A 15,014-nucleotide genomic window follows, 5' to 3' on the forward strand; every position below is an offset into this window, starting at 1 on the left:
TGGAGGAGATTTTCAATTTGACACCAAAAGAAGGGACAGGACCCCCCATTAACTGGGTTATCCCCATTATCTTAAAATAATCATATGCGTTACTCAGCTCAAGGCTATGGAAGGACATTTGTCAGCCATTTCTGCCTGTTTGCCTACAGTTCTACCTCTTTCTTTATGAGGTCAGACAATTCCTGAAATGAATCTTTCATATCAGGCCTCTAAGAAAATTCATTCCTTTTCTTGGGGACCCGAATCATTCCTTTTTCTTGGGGACCCGAGTTGTTCCTTTTCTTGGGGACCCAAGTCGTTCCTTTTCTTGGGGACCCGAGTCGTTCCTTTTCTTGGGGACCCGAGTCGTTCCTTTTCTTTGGGACCCGAGTCGTTCCTTTTCTTTGGGACCCAAGTCGTTCCTTTTCTTGGGGACCCGAGTCGTGTACTAGAGAAGCTAATTCTGTCTTTCCCTTTGGATCACAGTGGATCTTGGATCCAGGATGTCCCCTTCAAATCCGGGGGGAGGAGGGTTCAGCTACAACTATGTTGGAGCCACCTCTTCCCCTTGGCGCTTTGATGCTGGACAGTTCAGGGCTGATTCTACCTGGAACCCAGGGCTCTGGGATCCTGGCCCTCTCTTCTTCAGTAGCTTCAGCTCCAGTGGAACTGGGGAGGGATACACTAGGCCCCTCGGCATTACAAGTTGTAAAAAGGGCTTTCTCTTGTAATGGGGATCTGGTCTTTTTGAGCTACAACCCCTCCCATTGACTTCCTATGGATTAGAGACTCAAGACTGTCATACTGGTCCAGAGTCGGCCCATCCAGACTAGCCTCCAAACACTTCTCCCAGAGGGAGCTCCTCCTCTTCGAGACCTCCCCTGAACATCTCACAGAGGAGATAGTTGGAAGAGGACATGCAAAAGGAGGCACATTGACTACCCCTTGGAGTCCATCACGGAGGACACGGACTTTAATGATTGGGAAGGATCCCCCAGATCACCATCAGAGGAATACTCTTTTGGAAACATTTTAGAGATCCTGAGGCAAAGAGGTAGTTGGTTAGCTCAACCTCCATCCTCTGAGGAGTCCATGTTTTTGGAAGCTTTTGGGATGGGCCTATCTACATTCTGGGTGGTCTCACCAGCAGATGAGCTCATGGACTTGGTATCTAGCAAGAGCTGGAAGGAGCTGGACTCTTACTGAATTGATTCCCAAACTCCTGGACAAATTCTTATCTTCCCCTAAAGACAGACCATATTGGACCAAGGGTATTCCAGTGGATGCCATAGTTGTGGCAGCAGCTACCAAAAAGGAGCTAGCCAAACAGAGCTACACTGTCCATCCACCAAACTGGGAGTCCAGAGCGATGGGCAGGTTTGGTAAGTGCATTTATGCCCAGGCCATTTTCTCACTGAGAGTGTTAAACTACCTGGCACATTTTAGTTGATTTCAGAGGGAATTGGTGAAGTAGCTGTCAGACTCTCTGGCAGAGATCATGACAGAGGGTGACAGAGGGGGACTTCAAGAAGGTCTCCTCCTGTCTGACAACTCTTTCGTCTTTGTCCAGTTCTTCTATGAGATTTATCTCCCATTCCACAGAGGGTGCCTCATGGGCAACCTGCTCAAGTATTTTTATTTTGAGATATGTCTGAATGAGGCTTTGTGATTTCGTGGGACATTTTAAGGTGTCCTTTGTCAATGGCCCATTTGATGGATCTTTGATTTTCGGTCAATCTGTCAGAGAGACATTAACCCACACTGAGCAAGAAGGGAAGACCTTATCTGCCATCGGGGTCAAATTCTCAACTCCTCAGTACACCTTTTCTAGAATCCAGTGCAGTGCAAAGAAAACCTCAGGGCTCTTCCCAGGATCAACGTGGGGATCCTTCCTCTAGAAGCAAAGGAGGAAGTTTCAATGGGAGATGCAGTGGCAGATCCAGGAATTTGCAAAGGGGGGGGGGGTGCAGTCTGGTCAGTTAACTACCGGGGTGGAAGTGGGAAACTAGGTTTGGTGGCTTTTGTAGGTGGCAAGTGTGTGGCCCCCCATTTCACAACGTACTTTTTGGGAATTGTTCTGAAGCACACTGAGCTGATATGCTGTAAAGTGCACTACAAAGGATGCTACTGTACAAGTCCTACTTGTAAGCAGTATGCATTGCTCTACATCATGGATGTACAGCTCCATGGGTTAGCATGATACTAGCTCTGCTCATGATATCATAAGTGAGCAGTGACAGTGGCCTGATAGTACATTCTTCCTCACTATTGTGTCCATAATAATTCTTACTCTACTGCCCTTAACAGTATACGTATATGTATAGTACATCTGAGCAGCGTATCTTCATGAATCTCAGCCCAGAATATGCTAAGTTAACATTATCTTCAGATACCTTAGAGTCACTGTTTTAATCCCAAAGTGATGATGGCCGCAGGTACTTAAAATCAAACTTAACAGGACTGCCCTTTTTCACTGGTGTACTGAATACTGATGGTGTAAAGCTAGACGTACAGGCTATTTTTTTCTATTCAGACAGACTATTTGGATTAAGAAACATTGCAAAGGACTTTCAAGAGTTTGATCTCATACCAGTTTAAAAATATAGCCATATAAGTACAAATGGATTTGTTCATTACTCCAAATTGATGGCAAAATTCATGCTCAGTTTTAGAATAGTGGCATTCAAAATCTGAAATATCAGAGATGGCATAAGCAATAATTTTTCTCACAGGGGCCTTATCATTGCAAAAGGGTGCCAGACAGACTGACTGGGCTTTAATCATCTGCTGTTCTAGTGTACATGAATGGCTATAACTGGGTGTAGCCAGGCATACTCTATGTACTCCACAGAGTACACATTTTTCTGACCATCACATCAACATGTTTTTAGGTTATATTATGTCTACAACTGTCTAAGTGAATGCTTTTAAAAACCGGTACAATATTGCTAATAGAAACATTAGTTTTAATACTTTTGGGGGGGGGGGGCAGTTGAAAAGAATTGGGGAGGGGTGGGCAGCATTTTGAGAGAGGTGTCCATTTTTAACCAGTATGTGTGTGTGTGTTGGGGGGGGGTGGGGGGTTGGGGATAGCAATGTACTAAGAGTTTCTGGGCATAAATTGGAATTTGCTTGCTACACCCCTAATCTAAAACACATCATACCTCTTACGACAAGAAATCTGGACAAAGCCAAAAACAATTGGGGAACAAAATGGCCAAAAATACAAGCACATTTTAAATATTGCTCTTATAAGTTCAGAACGTTGCTAGAATACAAGTTTTTTGTCGAGATGCATTTTCTGGAGGATTTCCCCCCACTGGAAATGTATCCTGACGTGACTCTGTCCAACCAAGAGAGTCAGAACGCATGTGATAACATATTTTGGAATTAGTTTTACTGTTTTCATTGATTTGAACTCTGCTTTCTCTTTTAACTCTCTTGCTGAAATGTTTTGTGTGTTTGTGTTTGTAGTACCAAGTCAAAATGTTTGCACTACAAAAAAAAAAAAGAAAAATATTCCTGACTCAAAATGTGTTGTACCCACTGAAATATAAATCAGTGGTCTTTACCTGACAGAGGCAGAGTTTGAGTGGTTATTGGCTAGACTTCTAGTAGTCTGCTGCCGAATGATAGCCTTGTAGTTATCTATAAAGGCCAAATGATTGAATGAAAAATACAAAGCAGATTTCTTATGGCCAGATCGGATCCAAAGCAATTAAAAAGCAGATTCAGCAGTAACCGTACAATAAATACAATGGAAGATTTAAAAAGGAATGCTGTGTAAATTAAGAAATGGGCATATTATATTCTGATATTTGGATAAGGGTATCAGCCCTTCCCCATGTTGTGGAATTTAATGTTGGCCGGACTCCCACCCCAATTTACCAGAAGGCACTTCAGAGAAGACAAAGCCCTGCAGTGATCTCACCAGTGTAGTAATGCGGAAAAGTGCGAGCGGAACTCACTTTGCTTTCAGTTACTCGCCCATATCAGTTAAGAAGGTTTTGAATGTTAAAACAGCAGTGCAAAATTCCCGGTTCTTAAAACCAACAGCCAAAAGCACCAGCAGTAACCAGAACAGCGGCTTAAGCGCTTTGGTCCTGGGTACATTGGACTTGGACTCACTTATTTTCCTGCTGTTGGTGGTGCTTTTTGTTTAGAATGAAGCAGCTGGCTCCTGCAAACTCTTCGCAGGGCGGTAGTCTTCTCCAGCAGTGCACAGTTTCAAAGGGCCCAAAGTTAAGAGTCAGATATTCTACACTGTCCGAACAGCTGTGGTCATATTCCACACTCGGTGCAACTTTCAATTTGCTAACCATGTTAGGGGCAGAGATAGAAGAGCACATCAGTGCCCTTCTACATCCCCAACAGGGAGTGACAAGTAGTCAGTTAATAAAAACACAAGACAGCTTTGCTTAAAAAAAGCCGTGGCACAGGTAATAATTGCAAGAGCTGCACACATGCACATTTTGCAAAGCGTCCTTCTGCTAAAAAAATGTTTTTTTATTTCTTAATCTCTACATATCCCCATGTTATATGTATGCGTGTGTGTGTGTGTGTGTGTGTGTGTGTGTGTGTGTGTGTGTGTGTGTGTGTGTGTGTGTGTGTGTGAGACGTGTGCGAGTAATGAATGAATATGCATGTGAAGTCTTCACCGGCCTCACAATGATGCATTGTGTATTATTCTAGTGTACTGCAATACAATAATGCCGAAGATAAATGCAAAAAAAAATTGTTATGATTCAAAGGAAAAAATGAAAAATTAAAGAAGAAAACTGTTACCAAAGCTGCTGAATTCTACATAGTGAACGATCATTCTAAAAAGCACTGGAGTTGAATTAATTAGTGCTTAACTACTTCACTTTACATTAAAACATTTGTTTTTAGAACGTTCATTCCTATAGAAAGGAACCACACTGTACGATCATTCTAAACAGCAGAGTTTTAATGTAAGTAGGGTTGTCACCTTTTCAAATGCCCAAAGTGGGACATTTTTAGAACATACTTCTAATTTATATTTGAACAAGGGCACTTGGCTGTGTCAAGTATGAATGTACAGGGCCAAGAGAAGTGTGTGTTTTAAGAGGAGATCCGGGCCATTAGCGGCAAAGGTACCCAGCATTTCTTTTGTGCCCTCTGTGCACGGCCCTATGAATTTTGTACCAGTTTTTGCAATATTTTATTTTTGATTTTCTCTGGGTACCGCTGTGCTGGAGTGACTTTAGAAGGGTCTGCACTTACAGAATGTGTGTACTTGACACAAATGGCACTGCCCCCACATCGGGGCATTCTATTGGAGTGTGTCATGATATGTGAGTATTTTCCAACACAGCCACGGATATTTATTAATAGTGTTAACACGATGTCGTGACTTGATCACTAGTTTCTCATCTGGAGAATCGCTGGGTATAGTGGTTACCTGGAGTTGTGGATACTGTGAGGATACAGGTTCTGGGATCCCGGAGGCAGTATATTTATGGGGGTAAGACCGGGGTTGGTAAAACTTTGCCAGACTTCACTTGTGACATTCCAAAGTACCACCCTTTGTAAAGTGGAAGTGTGGTTCAGGGCTGCGGCTTGGAAGACCCGGTGACACATGGCTGTAGTACAATTACAGATTTCCTTTTTTCCAACCAAAATTAACCAGTATATGGGTGCCTTGTACAAAGTGAAGAACTACATTACCGGAAAAGTGAGATCACTCCAGTAGTTAAATAAACCTTGTCCAGCTAATACAAAATTGAACACCATCTTCCGACAACAGCTTACAATGATTTACTGTCACAGCTCTCACCAACACGCCAAAATTACAAGGGAAGATGCAGTTAGAGAAAGACCGTTATACATGTTATTAAAATAACAACTCATCTGACTGCGATCTCCAATCACATTTCCACATTTCCAATGTATTTGGTGGGTTGCTGACAGGATTCCTCTGGAAAGATGCACCTGATTTTCCCCCCCCAAAAAAAGTTGAAAAAGTGTCCAGCGCACGCCCATGCCTAAATCCGCCACTGAGATGCAACCCCAGGGGCAGCAGAAGGAGGGTATGCAGAATCGGGGATTCAGGGAACCTTCTCTGATGGACCCTATCAGCACTTCTGAAGCACTGCCCAACTGCTTGTCTCTGGAGGCAGTCGGGGTAGTTTTTCTCTGCACCCTACTGTCTAGACCGATATAATGCAAAACAACTGGGTGCTAAAGATTATATCCAGAGGTTATTTTATTCCCTTTCTCCTTCCTCCTCCAGAGAGGTCAAAGAGACTCCACGACATTCCACCCCATCAGAGGGAGTTTGCAGTATCAGAAATTCTAAATCTTCTGCAAAAAAAAAAGTCATCCAAGAGGTCCTGACCGAACAAAGTGGATCCAGAACTTACTTTCACTTTTTTTTTTTTTTAGTGCCAAAGAAAAGCAGGGACCTGTGATCCATTTGGGATCGAAGCAAATTAAATTTGCTTGTAAAGAAGGTAAAGTTCTGAATGGTGACTGTTCAGTCCTTTCTACTGCTGCTTGTAGAGAAGGTGAAGTAGCCCATTCTGCTGTTGCTGTAGAAGGATGACTGGATGTGTTCGGTGGATTTAAAGGATGCGTACTATCGCCTCAAAATAGACAGATGCTCCAGAAGTCATCTGTGCTTCCATATGGGAGCCAGTCACTTTCAATTCAAAGCTCTGCCCTTTGGACTCGCCACAGCCCCCAGGGTGTTTACTAAATGCATGGCAGTAGTCACAGCTCCCTTGAGACTGCAAGGATTCCAGGTGTTTCCATATTTGGATGACTGGCTCTTCACTGCCTCGACCAGGCATCAGTTACTCCAGCCCAGGGATGATTACTTCAACCTTGCCAATCATCTGGGGATCACTATAACTCTGACAAAGTCGAACCAATCTCCTGTTCAGAGTTTAGAATTCATTGAAGCTGCCTTGGACACAGTGAACCAGATTGCAGCTTTACCCCCTCATCATGTTCAGACCGTGAGAGATAATGTCTGAGCAGTCTTAAACCGGTCTTCCCCACTGGCAAGGCTGATACTTCAGGCTCTAGGCTCTATGGCAGCTGCCATCACATTAGTCTCTTTTGCAAGGTATTTTATGTGAGTTCTTCAATGTTCTATACTCTACCAGCTTCTATCTGTTCCTATCAAACTGACTTTTGGCTTGCAGATAGCATCTCCAGTGGTGGTTGCTGTCGGATGACCTGACAATAGGCAGACCTTTCCTCCTCCCTTAGCCACGGTGACTATTGACACTTCCCAATTGGGTTAGGGAGATGCATTTCAAAGTAAAGATGGTCAAAGGCACGTGGTCACACAGAGAGATCAGATTGCATATCAGTGTTCTGAAGATGAGAGCAGTCCTCCTAACGTTGCAAGCCTTTAGGACATTCTCCCTCTAGGAGCTGCTGTGATTCACACAGACAACATGTCAGTGGTGTGGTACATCAACAAATATGGAGTAACTTGATTTATCCACTGTGCAGAGAGGCCATGAAGGTTTGGGAATGGGAGATGTCTACAGACAGTTTTCTGCTTGCATCTCACATACTGGGGAAATTCAACATCTGGCAAACAAACTCAGCAGGTCCATGCTGACCCCTTACAAATGGTCCCTCAATCAATCAGTAGTGGACATTATCTTCAGCCATTGGGGCCAGTCTTATTGCAACCTATTTGCACCCCCCAAAAACAAGTGCAACAACTATTTCGCTCTGATCCCGTCTTCGGGGAAATCCCGGAGGGATGCTCTAATTCATGATTATCCCCCACCACCCTTGATTCCAACATTCTCCAGAAACCAAAACATCTGAAGCCCTCCGTAATCCTCACTGCCCCCTCTGAAGTCCTCCGTAATCCTCACTGCCCCCTCTGAAGTCCTCCGTAATCCTCACTGCCCCCTCTGAAGTCCTCCGTAATCCTCACTGCCCCCTCTGAAGTCCTCCGTAATCCTCACTGCCCCCTCTGAAGCCCTGAAGCCCTCCGTAATCCTCACTGCCCCCTCTGAAGCCCTCCGTAATCCTCACTGCCCCCTCTGAAGCCCTCCGTAATCCTCACTGCCCCCTCTGAAGCCCTCCGTAATCCTCACTGCCCCCTCTGAAGCCCTCCGTAATCCTCACTGCCCCCTCTGAAGCCCTCCGTAATCCTCACTGCCCCCTCTGAAGTCCTCCGTAATCCTCACTGAAGTCCTCAGTAATCCTCATTGCCCCCCTATTGGCATTGTCAGATTTGGCTCCCCTTCCTCTGGTCTCACCTGAAATATCCTCCTTGGATTCTGCAACCCAAACAGGACCTCCTTTGTCACCCGATGGAGGGTTTTCACACCAATCTGATGTCCCTCAAATTGGCCTCTTGGTTTCTCCACTTCCAGTGATTGATCAAAGGTCCAGTATTGCTTCCCTCATCTGAGACATTATTTTAGCCTCCCAAAAAACAGCTACCAAGAAAGTCTGTGGGATTAAATGGAAAAGATTTGTTTTGTGTGCTTCTAAAGAGAACTTTGACCCTTTTTTAGCCCCAATTTCAGATATCTTTTTCTTCCTTGCATCTCTCTTCAAAGAAGAAAAGTGCTTCTCTACCATCAAACGTCAATTGGTAGCCATTTCTGACTTTCATTCCAGCAATGTTTTCAATTCCCCGTCAACTTCCAAACTGTGCAAGGCCTTCTTGAAAGGATCTTTCTTCTCAGGCCTCCAGTGAAAGATCCCTCCCCATCATGGGATCTCACTGTGGTTTTGCAAGGCTCAACTCAAAAACCTTTTGAACCAGCCTGTGATTGTGACTTAGTTTCTTTCATGGAAGACAACCTTTCTCATCTCTATCCCCTCAGCAAAGGGAATCTTGCAGATTTGGGCCTTGTCTTCTAAGTCCCCTTACATTATTTTCCACAGAGATAGGGTCTTCCTTCATACTAATCCATCTTTCATGCTCAAGGTAGCTACAGAATCCAATCTCAACCAGACCATTAAACTACCTGGTTTCTTCCAAAATTTCTCTAATGAGAGAGAATGTTTGTTGCATTTGCTTGATGTTAACAGGCAGTTACGTGTTTATCTGCACAAGATAAAACCTTTTCAAAATCAGAACGGTTATTTGTGTCCTTCTCTCATAGCCATCTAGGTCAGGTGGTTTCTAAGGTTACTCTTGCTAAATGGATAACAGACTGTATTACCTTGATTTATACCAAGAATGGTTTACAGCTACCTCATCCTCCTAAGGCTCACTCAACTAGGTCTATGTGTCCACCTCATACGCCTTCTCCTCCAGGACATCTTTAGATGATAGCTGTGCTGCACCCACTTGGTTGAAAGTTCACACCTTTGTTTCTTATTGCAAACTAGACATTGTTTCCAGGAGCAGAGCATCCTTCGGTTCAGTAGTGCTCTGGCATATCCTTCCTTGAGAGCACCCAGGAGTTGTATAGCTGGGGACTCGACCCATCCGTGAGGAGAAATGAAGGAGACAACATCAGATTTATTAATTATGTGCTTACCGTAACTTGGCATCTGTGCTGTCTTCTTTCATTCTTCCTCACCCTCCCTGCCATCCCCCTGCCCAGTGTACTAGAAGACCTGGAGAGAACCTTTTAGAAGTGTTGACCTGGTTTTTGAGTCTCTGGTTTTTAAGGGAAACTCTTTTCTTCTTTTTTTGCTATCAACTAATGGGGCAGCAAACTGGACTGGGAAGAGGGAGGAGCTCAAGACTTGCATCCTGCAGCCGAGTCAGATCCGAGGGTCGGATCTGTAACGCATACATGAGGAGGAATGAAAGAAGACAACACAGACATCAAGTTATGGTAAGTACATAACTAATAAATAAAACCCACTGAAGTGTGGCAGCTAACCAACAAAAACTGAATAACCCATACTCACTTTTCAAGAGGAAAGTGCAGCTACTGACCGATACCTGGCCAGCCTTCAGGAAAGTACTTAAATAATAATCACTTTCCAGCAGACATGCTACCAGAGAGCAATGCTTGCTAAGCCCCTAAAAGCAGATTACCTCTCAGTGAGCCCAGAGAACTAACAACCAAGAAAAAGCTTGGACCCAACTATGATGTTTAGGCTTATGTAGTTGCTTTTGAAATGCATGCAGCTAGGGAAAGACAGCCTGTACCAATTGGAACAGATAGGTAGTTGTCCTCTCACCCAAGTGGATAAGCTGTTAAAACTTACTTGGATTTGGAAAACTCTGATGCACTTCATTACCAGAAACTAAGAAGGAGATTTTTGCAAAGACTGGGAGTTGCCCAGAAGCACACCCTTAATTTCTTAAATAAAAAATTTTGCAATTACAAAGTGGTAAGAACTCAAATGGCAGATGTGGCTAGAACATTCTTGGAAGTTTTGGTTGCAGATAAGTTTAAGAAGACACTCTAATAACTTAATAAACTGGGTAACCATAGTGACTCTGTCTTCTGAACTAGCTGTTGCAGTAGAGCATGTTACTAGTGAAGTTATAGATTCTAAGTAATGCTTATACAAATGGTTAGTAAAGGGGGTCTTGCATGCACAAATGGATAGTAATAGCTTTTGTGCTTGCAACTTAGAAAAAAAAAAATATCAGTTGAACCATTTTGTTTTAAATGCACTAGAACAAAGGACATATAGCCAAATATTGTACAATTTAGACCAGTTTACATATTCGTTAAGGTCTTCACCTCCGATGCATAAGGTACAAGGTTCAGTCCTGACCTCCTAGCCAATGCTTGTTTGGAGTTTGCATATTCTCCCTGTGTCTCTTTGGAGTTCCTCCCACCTCCGAACAACATGCTGAGTGATTCCATCTCATACTCACCAATGAATGGAGCTGTGGGCAGCAGCACAGACTCTACATGGTGCCCTATAGGGAGAAGAGTTGTACAGACCAACCACTTTGGGCATCTACTGTGGTGCGTGGTATCCTCAAGATAAGAAAACACTGATCATAGTCTCCATGCCATGGCAGGGCTAGCTACATGATGGTGTAAAATATGGCTCTAGGTGATTCGGTCATGTTGATTAATGTCACCAAAATGGGCATGGGTAATTACCAGTGATAAGTGGGTTGAGGACTCTGCCTACTCCGATCTTCTCCAGGGACCCAGGGGTGTATGCGTCTATTGGCCAGTGTGTGCCTGCCATAAAGCCCAGCATCAATAAGCTACTGGCCGGCTAGTGTCTACTTGCCCATCCTGGGTTACCTGGGATATGTTGAGAGAAAGCTAGTTGTAAAACCAATCAACCTGCCAAACATGAACTGAGAATTGCTACACTTAATGTATGTTCACTGACAGGAGGCAGCTTGGGAAGTGGATGACATGATGATACGGAGGAAGCTGCACATCCTATGTATCCAAGAGATAAGATGGAAGGGCAGTGCAGCAAAGCCACTTGACTTGGGATCCAGACTCCACTACTTAGGAGAAGGCTAGGCTAGAAATGGTGTGAGAATTGTGGTGAGAGAGAGAGGCTTCAGACAACAGTGAGGGATGTCATCAGAGTTAATGATAGACTCATGGCAGTCAGACTTCGGTGTAATGATAGGGCAGTATTCATAATCGCAGCCTGTGCCCCACAGCAGGGTTGTGATAGTGAGGAAAAGAGTGTATTCAGACAGCAGTTGCAGGACCTACTAGATAAAGCAGGACAACATGAATTGGTGTTGATAATGAGTGACTTGCATGCAAATATCAAGACAGCCAGAACAGGATATGAAGACTGCCTGGGCCCATATGGATGGGGCAACAGGAATTAAGAAAGAAAGGCCATTCTAGATTTCTGGTAAATGGCTTGGTAGTAGCCAACATGTGATTCAGAAAGAGAGACAATCACAAGGTCATATACAAGATTGGCCCACATGCAACTCAGGTAGAGATTCTCCTAGTAAGGAAAGGGCACTGGGGTAGAATCAGTGATTGCAAAGTCATCCCCAGTGAAACACTTGGCCCACAGCATAAACCACTGGTTGCTACAGTCAGCTGTAAGCAGTGGTCAGATAAGGCTCCAAGATCAACAGAGACCAGGCTGAAGACCTGGAAGTTGACTGGAGAGAAAGTACAACAGTTCAAGGAATTACTCAAGGCTCTACCACCCCAAGAAGAGGAGGAAATAGGTGGAGCTGAAGAACAATGGCAGCACCTCAAAACGGCACATGTGAGGACTACAGAACAGATAATGTGGCCATGCCAGGTATGGAATAAGGTACATAAGAAAAGCTGGTGGTAGAATACAGAAGTCGAGGAAGTCATCAAAAGAAAAAAAAGGAGTGCAGGAAAATGTGGGAGTCAGAAAAGACTAATTAGGCCAGGAAGGACTACTGGTTGGGTAACAAAGAAGCTAAGATGGGAGTTGCAGTAACAAAGATCAAGGCGCCAAAGGCACTCTACTAGCTTCTGGAAAGTGACTCAGTAGGTGGCACAAAGAAACTATATCAGGTTGCAAGGCAAAGACAGAACGATAAAGGAGATAGACACCCTTCATAACAGATGCCAGCAACAACCTTCTCACTAGTCCACAGGACATCTAAAGCAGATGGAAGGAGTATTTCCAGCAGCTTCTGAATGAAGAAAACTCCAAAGAAGATGTACTGGCAAAGACACGCCTACAATGAGAGAAGAAGAGGAGCCCACCCTAGAAGAAGTAAGAACAGCACTAAGGAAGATGAAGTCAGGGAAAGCAGCAGGCTGAGATGAGGTCACAGCAGATATGATAAAGATGCTGGGTGAGGTAGGGGAGAAATGGCTCCTGAGGGTACTAATAGCAGTGTGTAGAGAAAGGCATAGTCCAGATGACTGAAGAATAAGCATACTTGTGCCAGTGTACAAGAACAAAGGGGACATCCACAACTGTAGGCAGTACAGAGGCATCAAACACTTGTCACACTGCATGGAAGTTTTGGAGAGGGTGATTGATAGACAGATACGCATAGTAGCAGAATGTAAGATGGGAGATGAGCAGTTCGGATTCAGATCAGGATGCAGCACACCTGACCCGATGTTTGCAGTGAGACAGAAAGTTGAGAAGAAGCTACAGATGAGGTAAGAGTCCAACTGGGCTTTCCTAGACTTGGAGAAAGCATATGACATGGTCCCAAGAAAGCTGATTTGGGCAGTACTGTGGTGGTTCAAAGTCCCAGAAACATTGGTAGAATTAGTGCAGGCTACGTACAAGGACCCAATGACTCAAGTACGAAGAGAGTTCAGTCTCACAGAGAGGTTTCGAGTGGGTGTGTACCAGAGTTCATGTCTGAGCTCATTGCTGTTCATACTGGTGATGGACTATAACAAATAGGTTGGAGTGGGTGGATCATCAAAGCTGCTGTATGCAGATGATGTGGCAGTACAGACAGACTCTGAACAAGACCTTCAGCAAAGGATAGGGGAATGGAATCCAAATCTGAAGGCACGTGGGATGAAACCAAGCACAGATAAGACAGTGGTAATGGCAGCAAATTGGGAAAATCAGAAGAAGCTGAGAATAGAGATAGAAGGGAAGACAGTGGAACAGGTAAACAGCTTCAAGTATCTGGGAGGGGTGGCCAAGAAGGGAAGTCTAAATGAAGAGGTCAAAGCTACAATGAGAGGGGGCTGCAGCCAACTGGCATAGAGTCTCAGGTGTAGTCTATAATGGAAGAATGTCAAAGAAGCTGAAATGAAAGGTGTACAAGACAGTGGTGTGAACAGTACAAAGGTATGGTACAGAAACCTGGGCAGTAAAGGCAGACCAGATGAGAAAGCTGGAGGTGTTAGAAATGAAGTGCCTGAGAAGGGTGGCAGGATGCACACTATGGGGCAGACAAAGAAATGAGGATATAAGAGCAGAAGCCAAAGCAGTTCCAATGGCAGAAATAATCCAAGAAAACAGATTATGTTGGTTTAGACACCTGCACAGAAAATCAGAAAATAATCTGGTAAAGATATGGGACAGACAGGAAGAACGTAAGAGGAAACAAGGATGTCCGGCAAAGAGGTGGATGGATTGTGTGAAAGAAGATCTGCAACAGTTGGGCACTGAGCGTCAAAGAATGCAGGAGAGTGATATTGAATCGAGAGAGATGGCAACAGTTAACATGGCACCCTGACCCACTTAGAAAATGGGAGGAAGGGGGCTGATGATGATGGCTGTACAATTGGCAACAACAATACTACTACTGTAAAAACTAGTAATATTGTCAGTCTCTTAGACAAAGCATATATGAGTAAACCAACATAAAGCGACCACAGTGAATGGCTGTTAAAAGTGTAGAAGCCAGCCCCAGACTTATGAAGAGCACTGTTGTAAAAGGGAAAGAATTACTAGGATTGTTGGAATCAGGAGGCATGATTACACTGGTTTAAAGCACAATATATCTGAAAACATAAAACAACTAGTAAGTAGAAAGCTGAAGTGACGAGTGTACATGTAAACAAGAGGGAGTACCCTGTAACACAGGTAGAAATGCAGACTCTTGGGTAAAGTTTTACATCATGTAACCAGTTTCTCATAATGTATTATTGGGAAGGATTTCCTCAGTTTAAAGAGCTGAAGAAGTTATGGGGGGTGTTTGGCCAATTTTACTATGAGAAGTACGTATCCTCAGGAAAGCAGATTATTAAAATTGTATATATTCCTTGTATCATGATCTGAAACTGTATAAAATACAGGTTTAAGTGAAAATAGTTAAACCGGAATATTTTTTGTGTTCTGCATTTCCCACATAGGTTATTATATGCCTATATCTGTACAATGCTTGCTTACTCACACAGCTTTTCAGTGTCTGAGCCACTTGACTGCTTGAGATATAACTTGGGTGCGTGCAACAAGAAAAAAGGATGATAAATACCAGCTTCATATGTTGTAACGTGTGAAAGCTACAGCATCATGAGAAAGCAAGAGTTTGACTTTTGAAAATTATTAATTTGAATTTACCAGAAAATATATTTGGAAGTGTCTGTGTCTGAAACATACAGAACATATTAAACAAAAATTGTATTGCCCCAGAGCATGGAAACACAGCATGTTTTTTTTCTCTATTTTGCATACACTTTGTATATTTTTAATACATTGTTGCTCTGCAT

At 43.6% G+C, this 15,014-nt stretch overlaps 2 protein-coding genes across 2 annotated transcripts in view; one reads left to right on the forward strand and one right to left on the reverse strand.

Annotated features, from left to right (window-relative positions):
* The window catches only part of CD2BP2 (CD2 cytoplasmic tail binding protein 2), a 1,650,073-nt gene that overhangs the window by 1,304,097 nt on the left and 330,962 nt on the right, over positions 1 to 15,014 (reverse strand). The window lies entirely within an intron of this gene.
* The window catches only part of LOC122814074 (sesquipedalian-1-like), a 279,076-nt gene that overhangs the window by 262,078 nt on the left and 1,984 nt on the right, over positions 1 to 15,014 (forward strand). The gene's annotated exons all lie outside the window — the stretch shown is intronic.

The sequence above is a fragment of the Protopterus annectens genome, chromosome 10.part0 (genome assembly GCF_019279795.1).
Source record: "Protopterus annectens isolate FY-2018-M chromosome 10.part0, PAN1.0, whole genome shotgun sequence".
Classification (NCBI taxonomy): Eukaryota; Metazoa; Chordata; order Ceratodontiformes; family Protopteridae; genus Protopterus; species Protopterus annectens.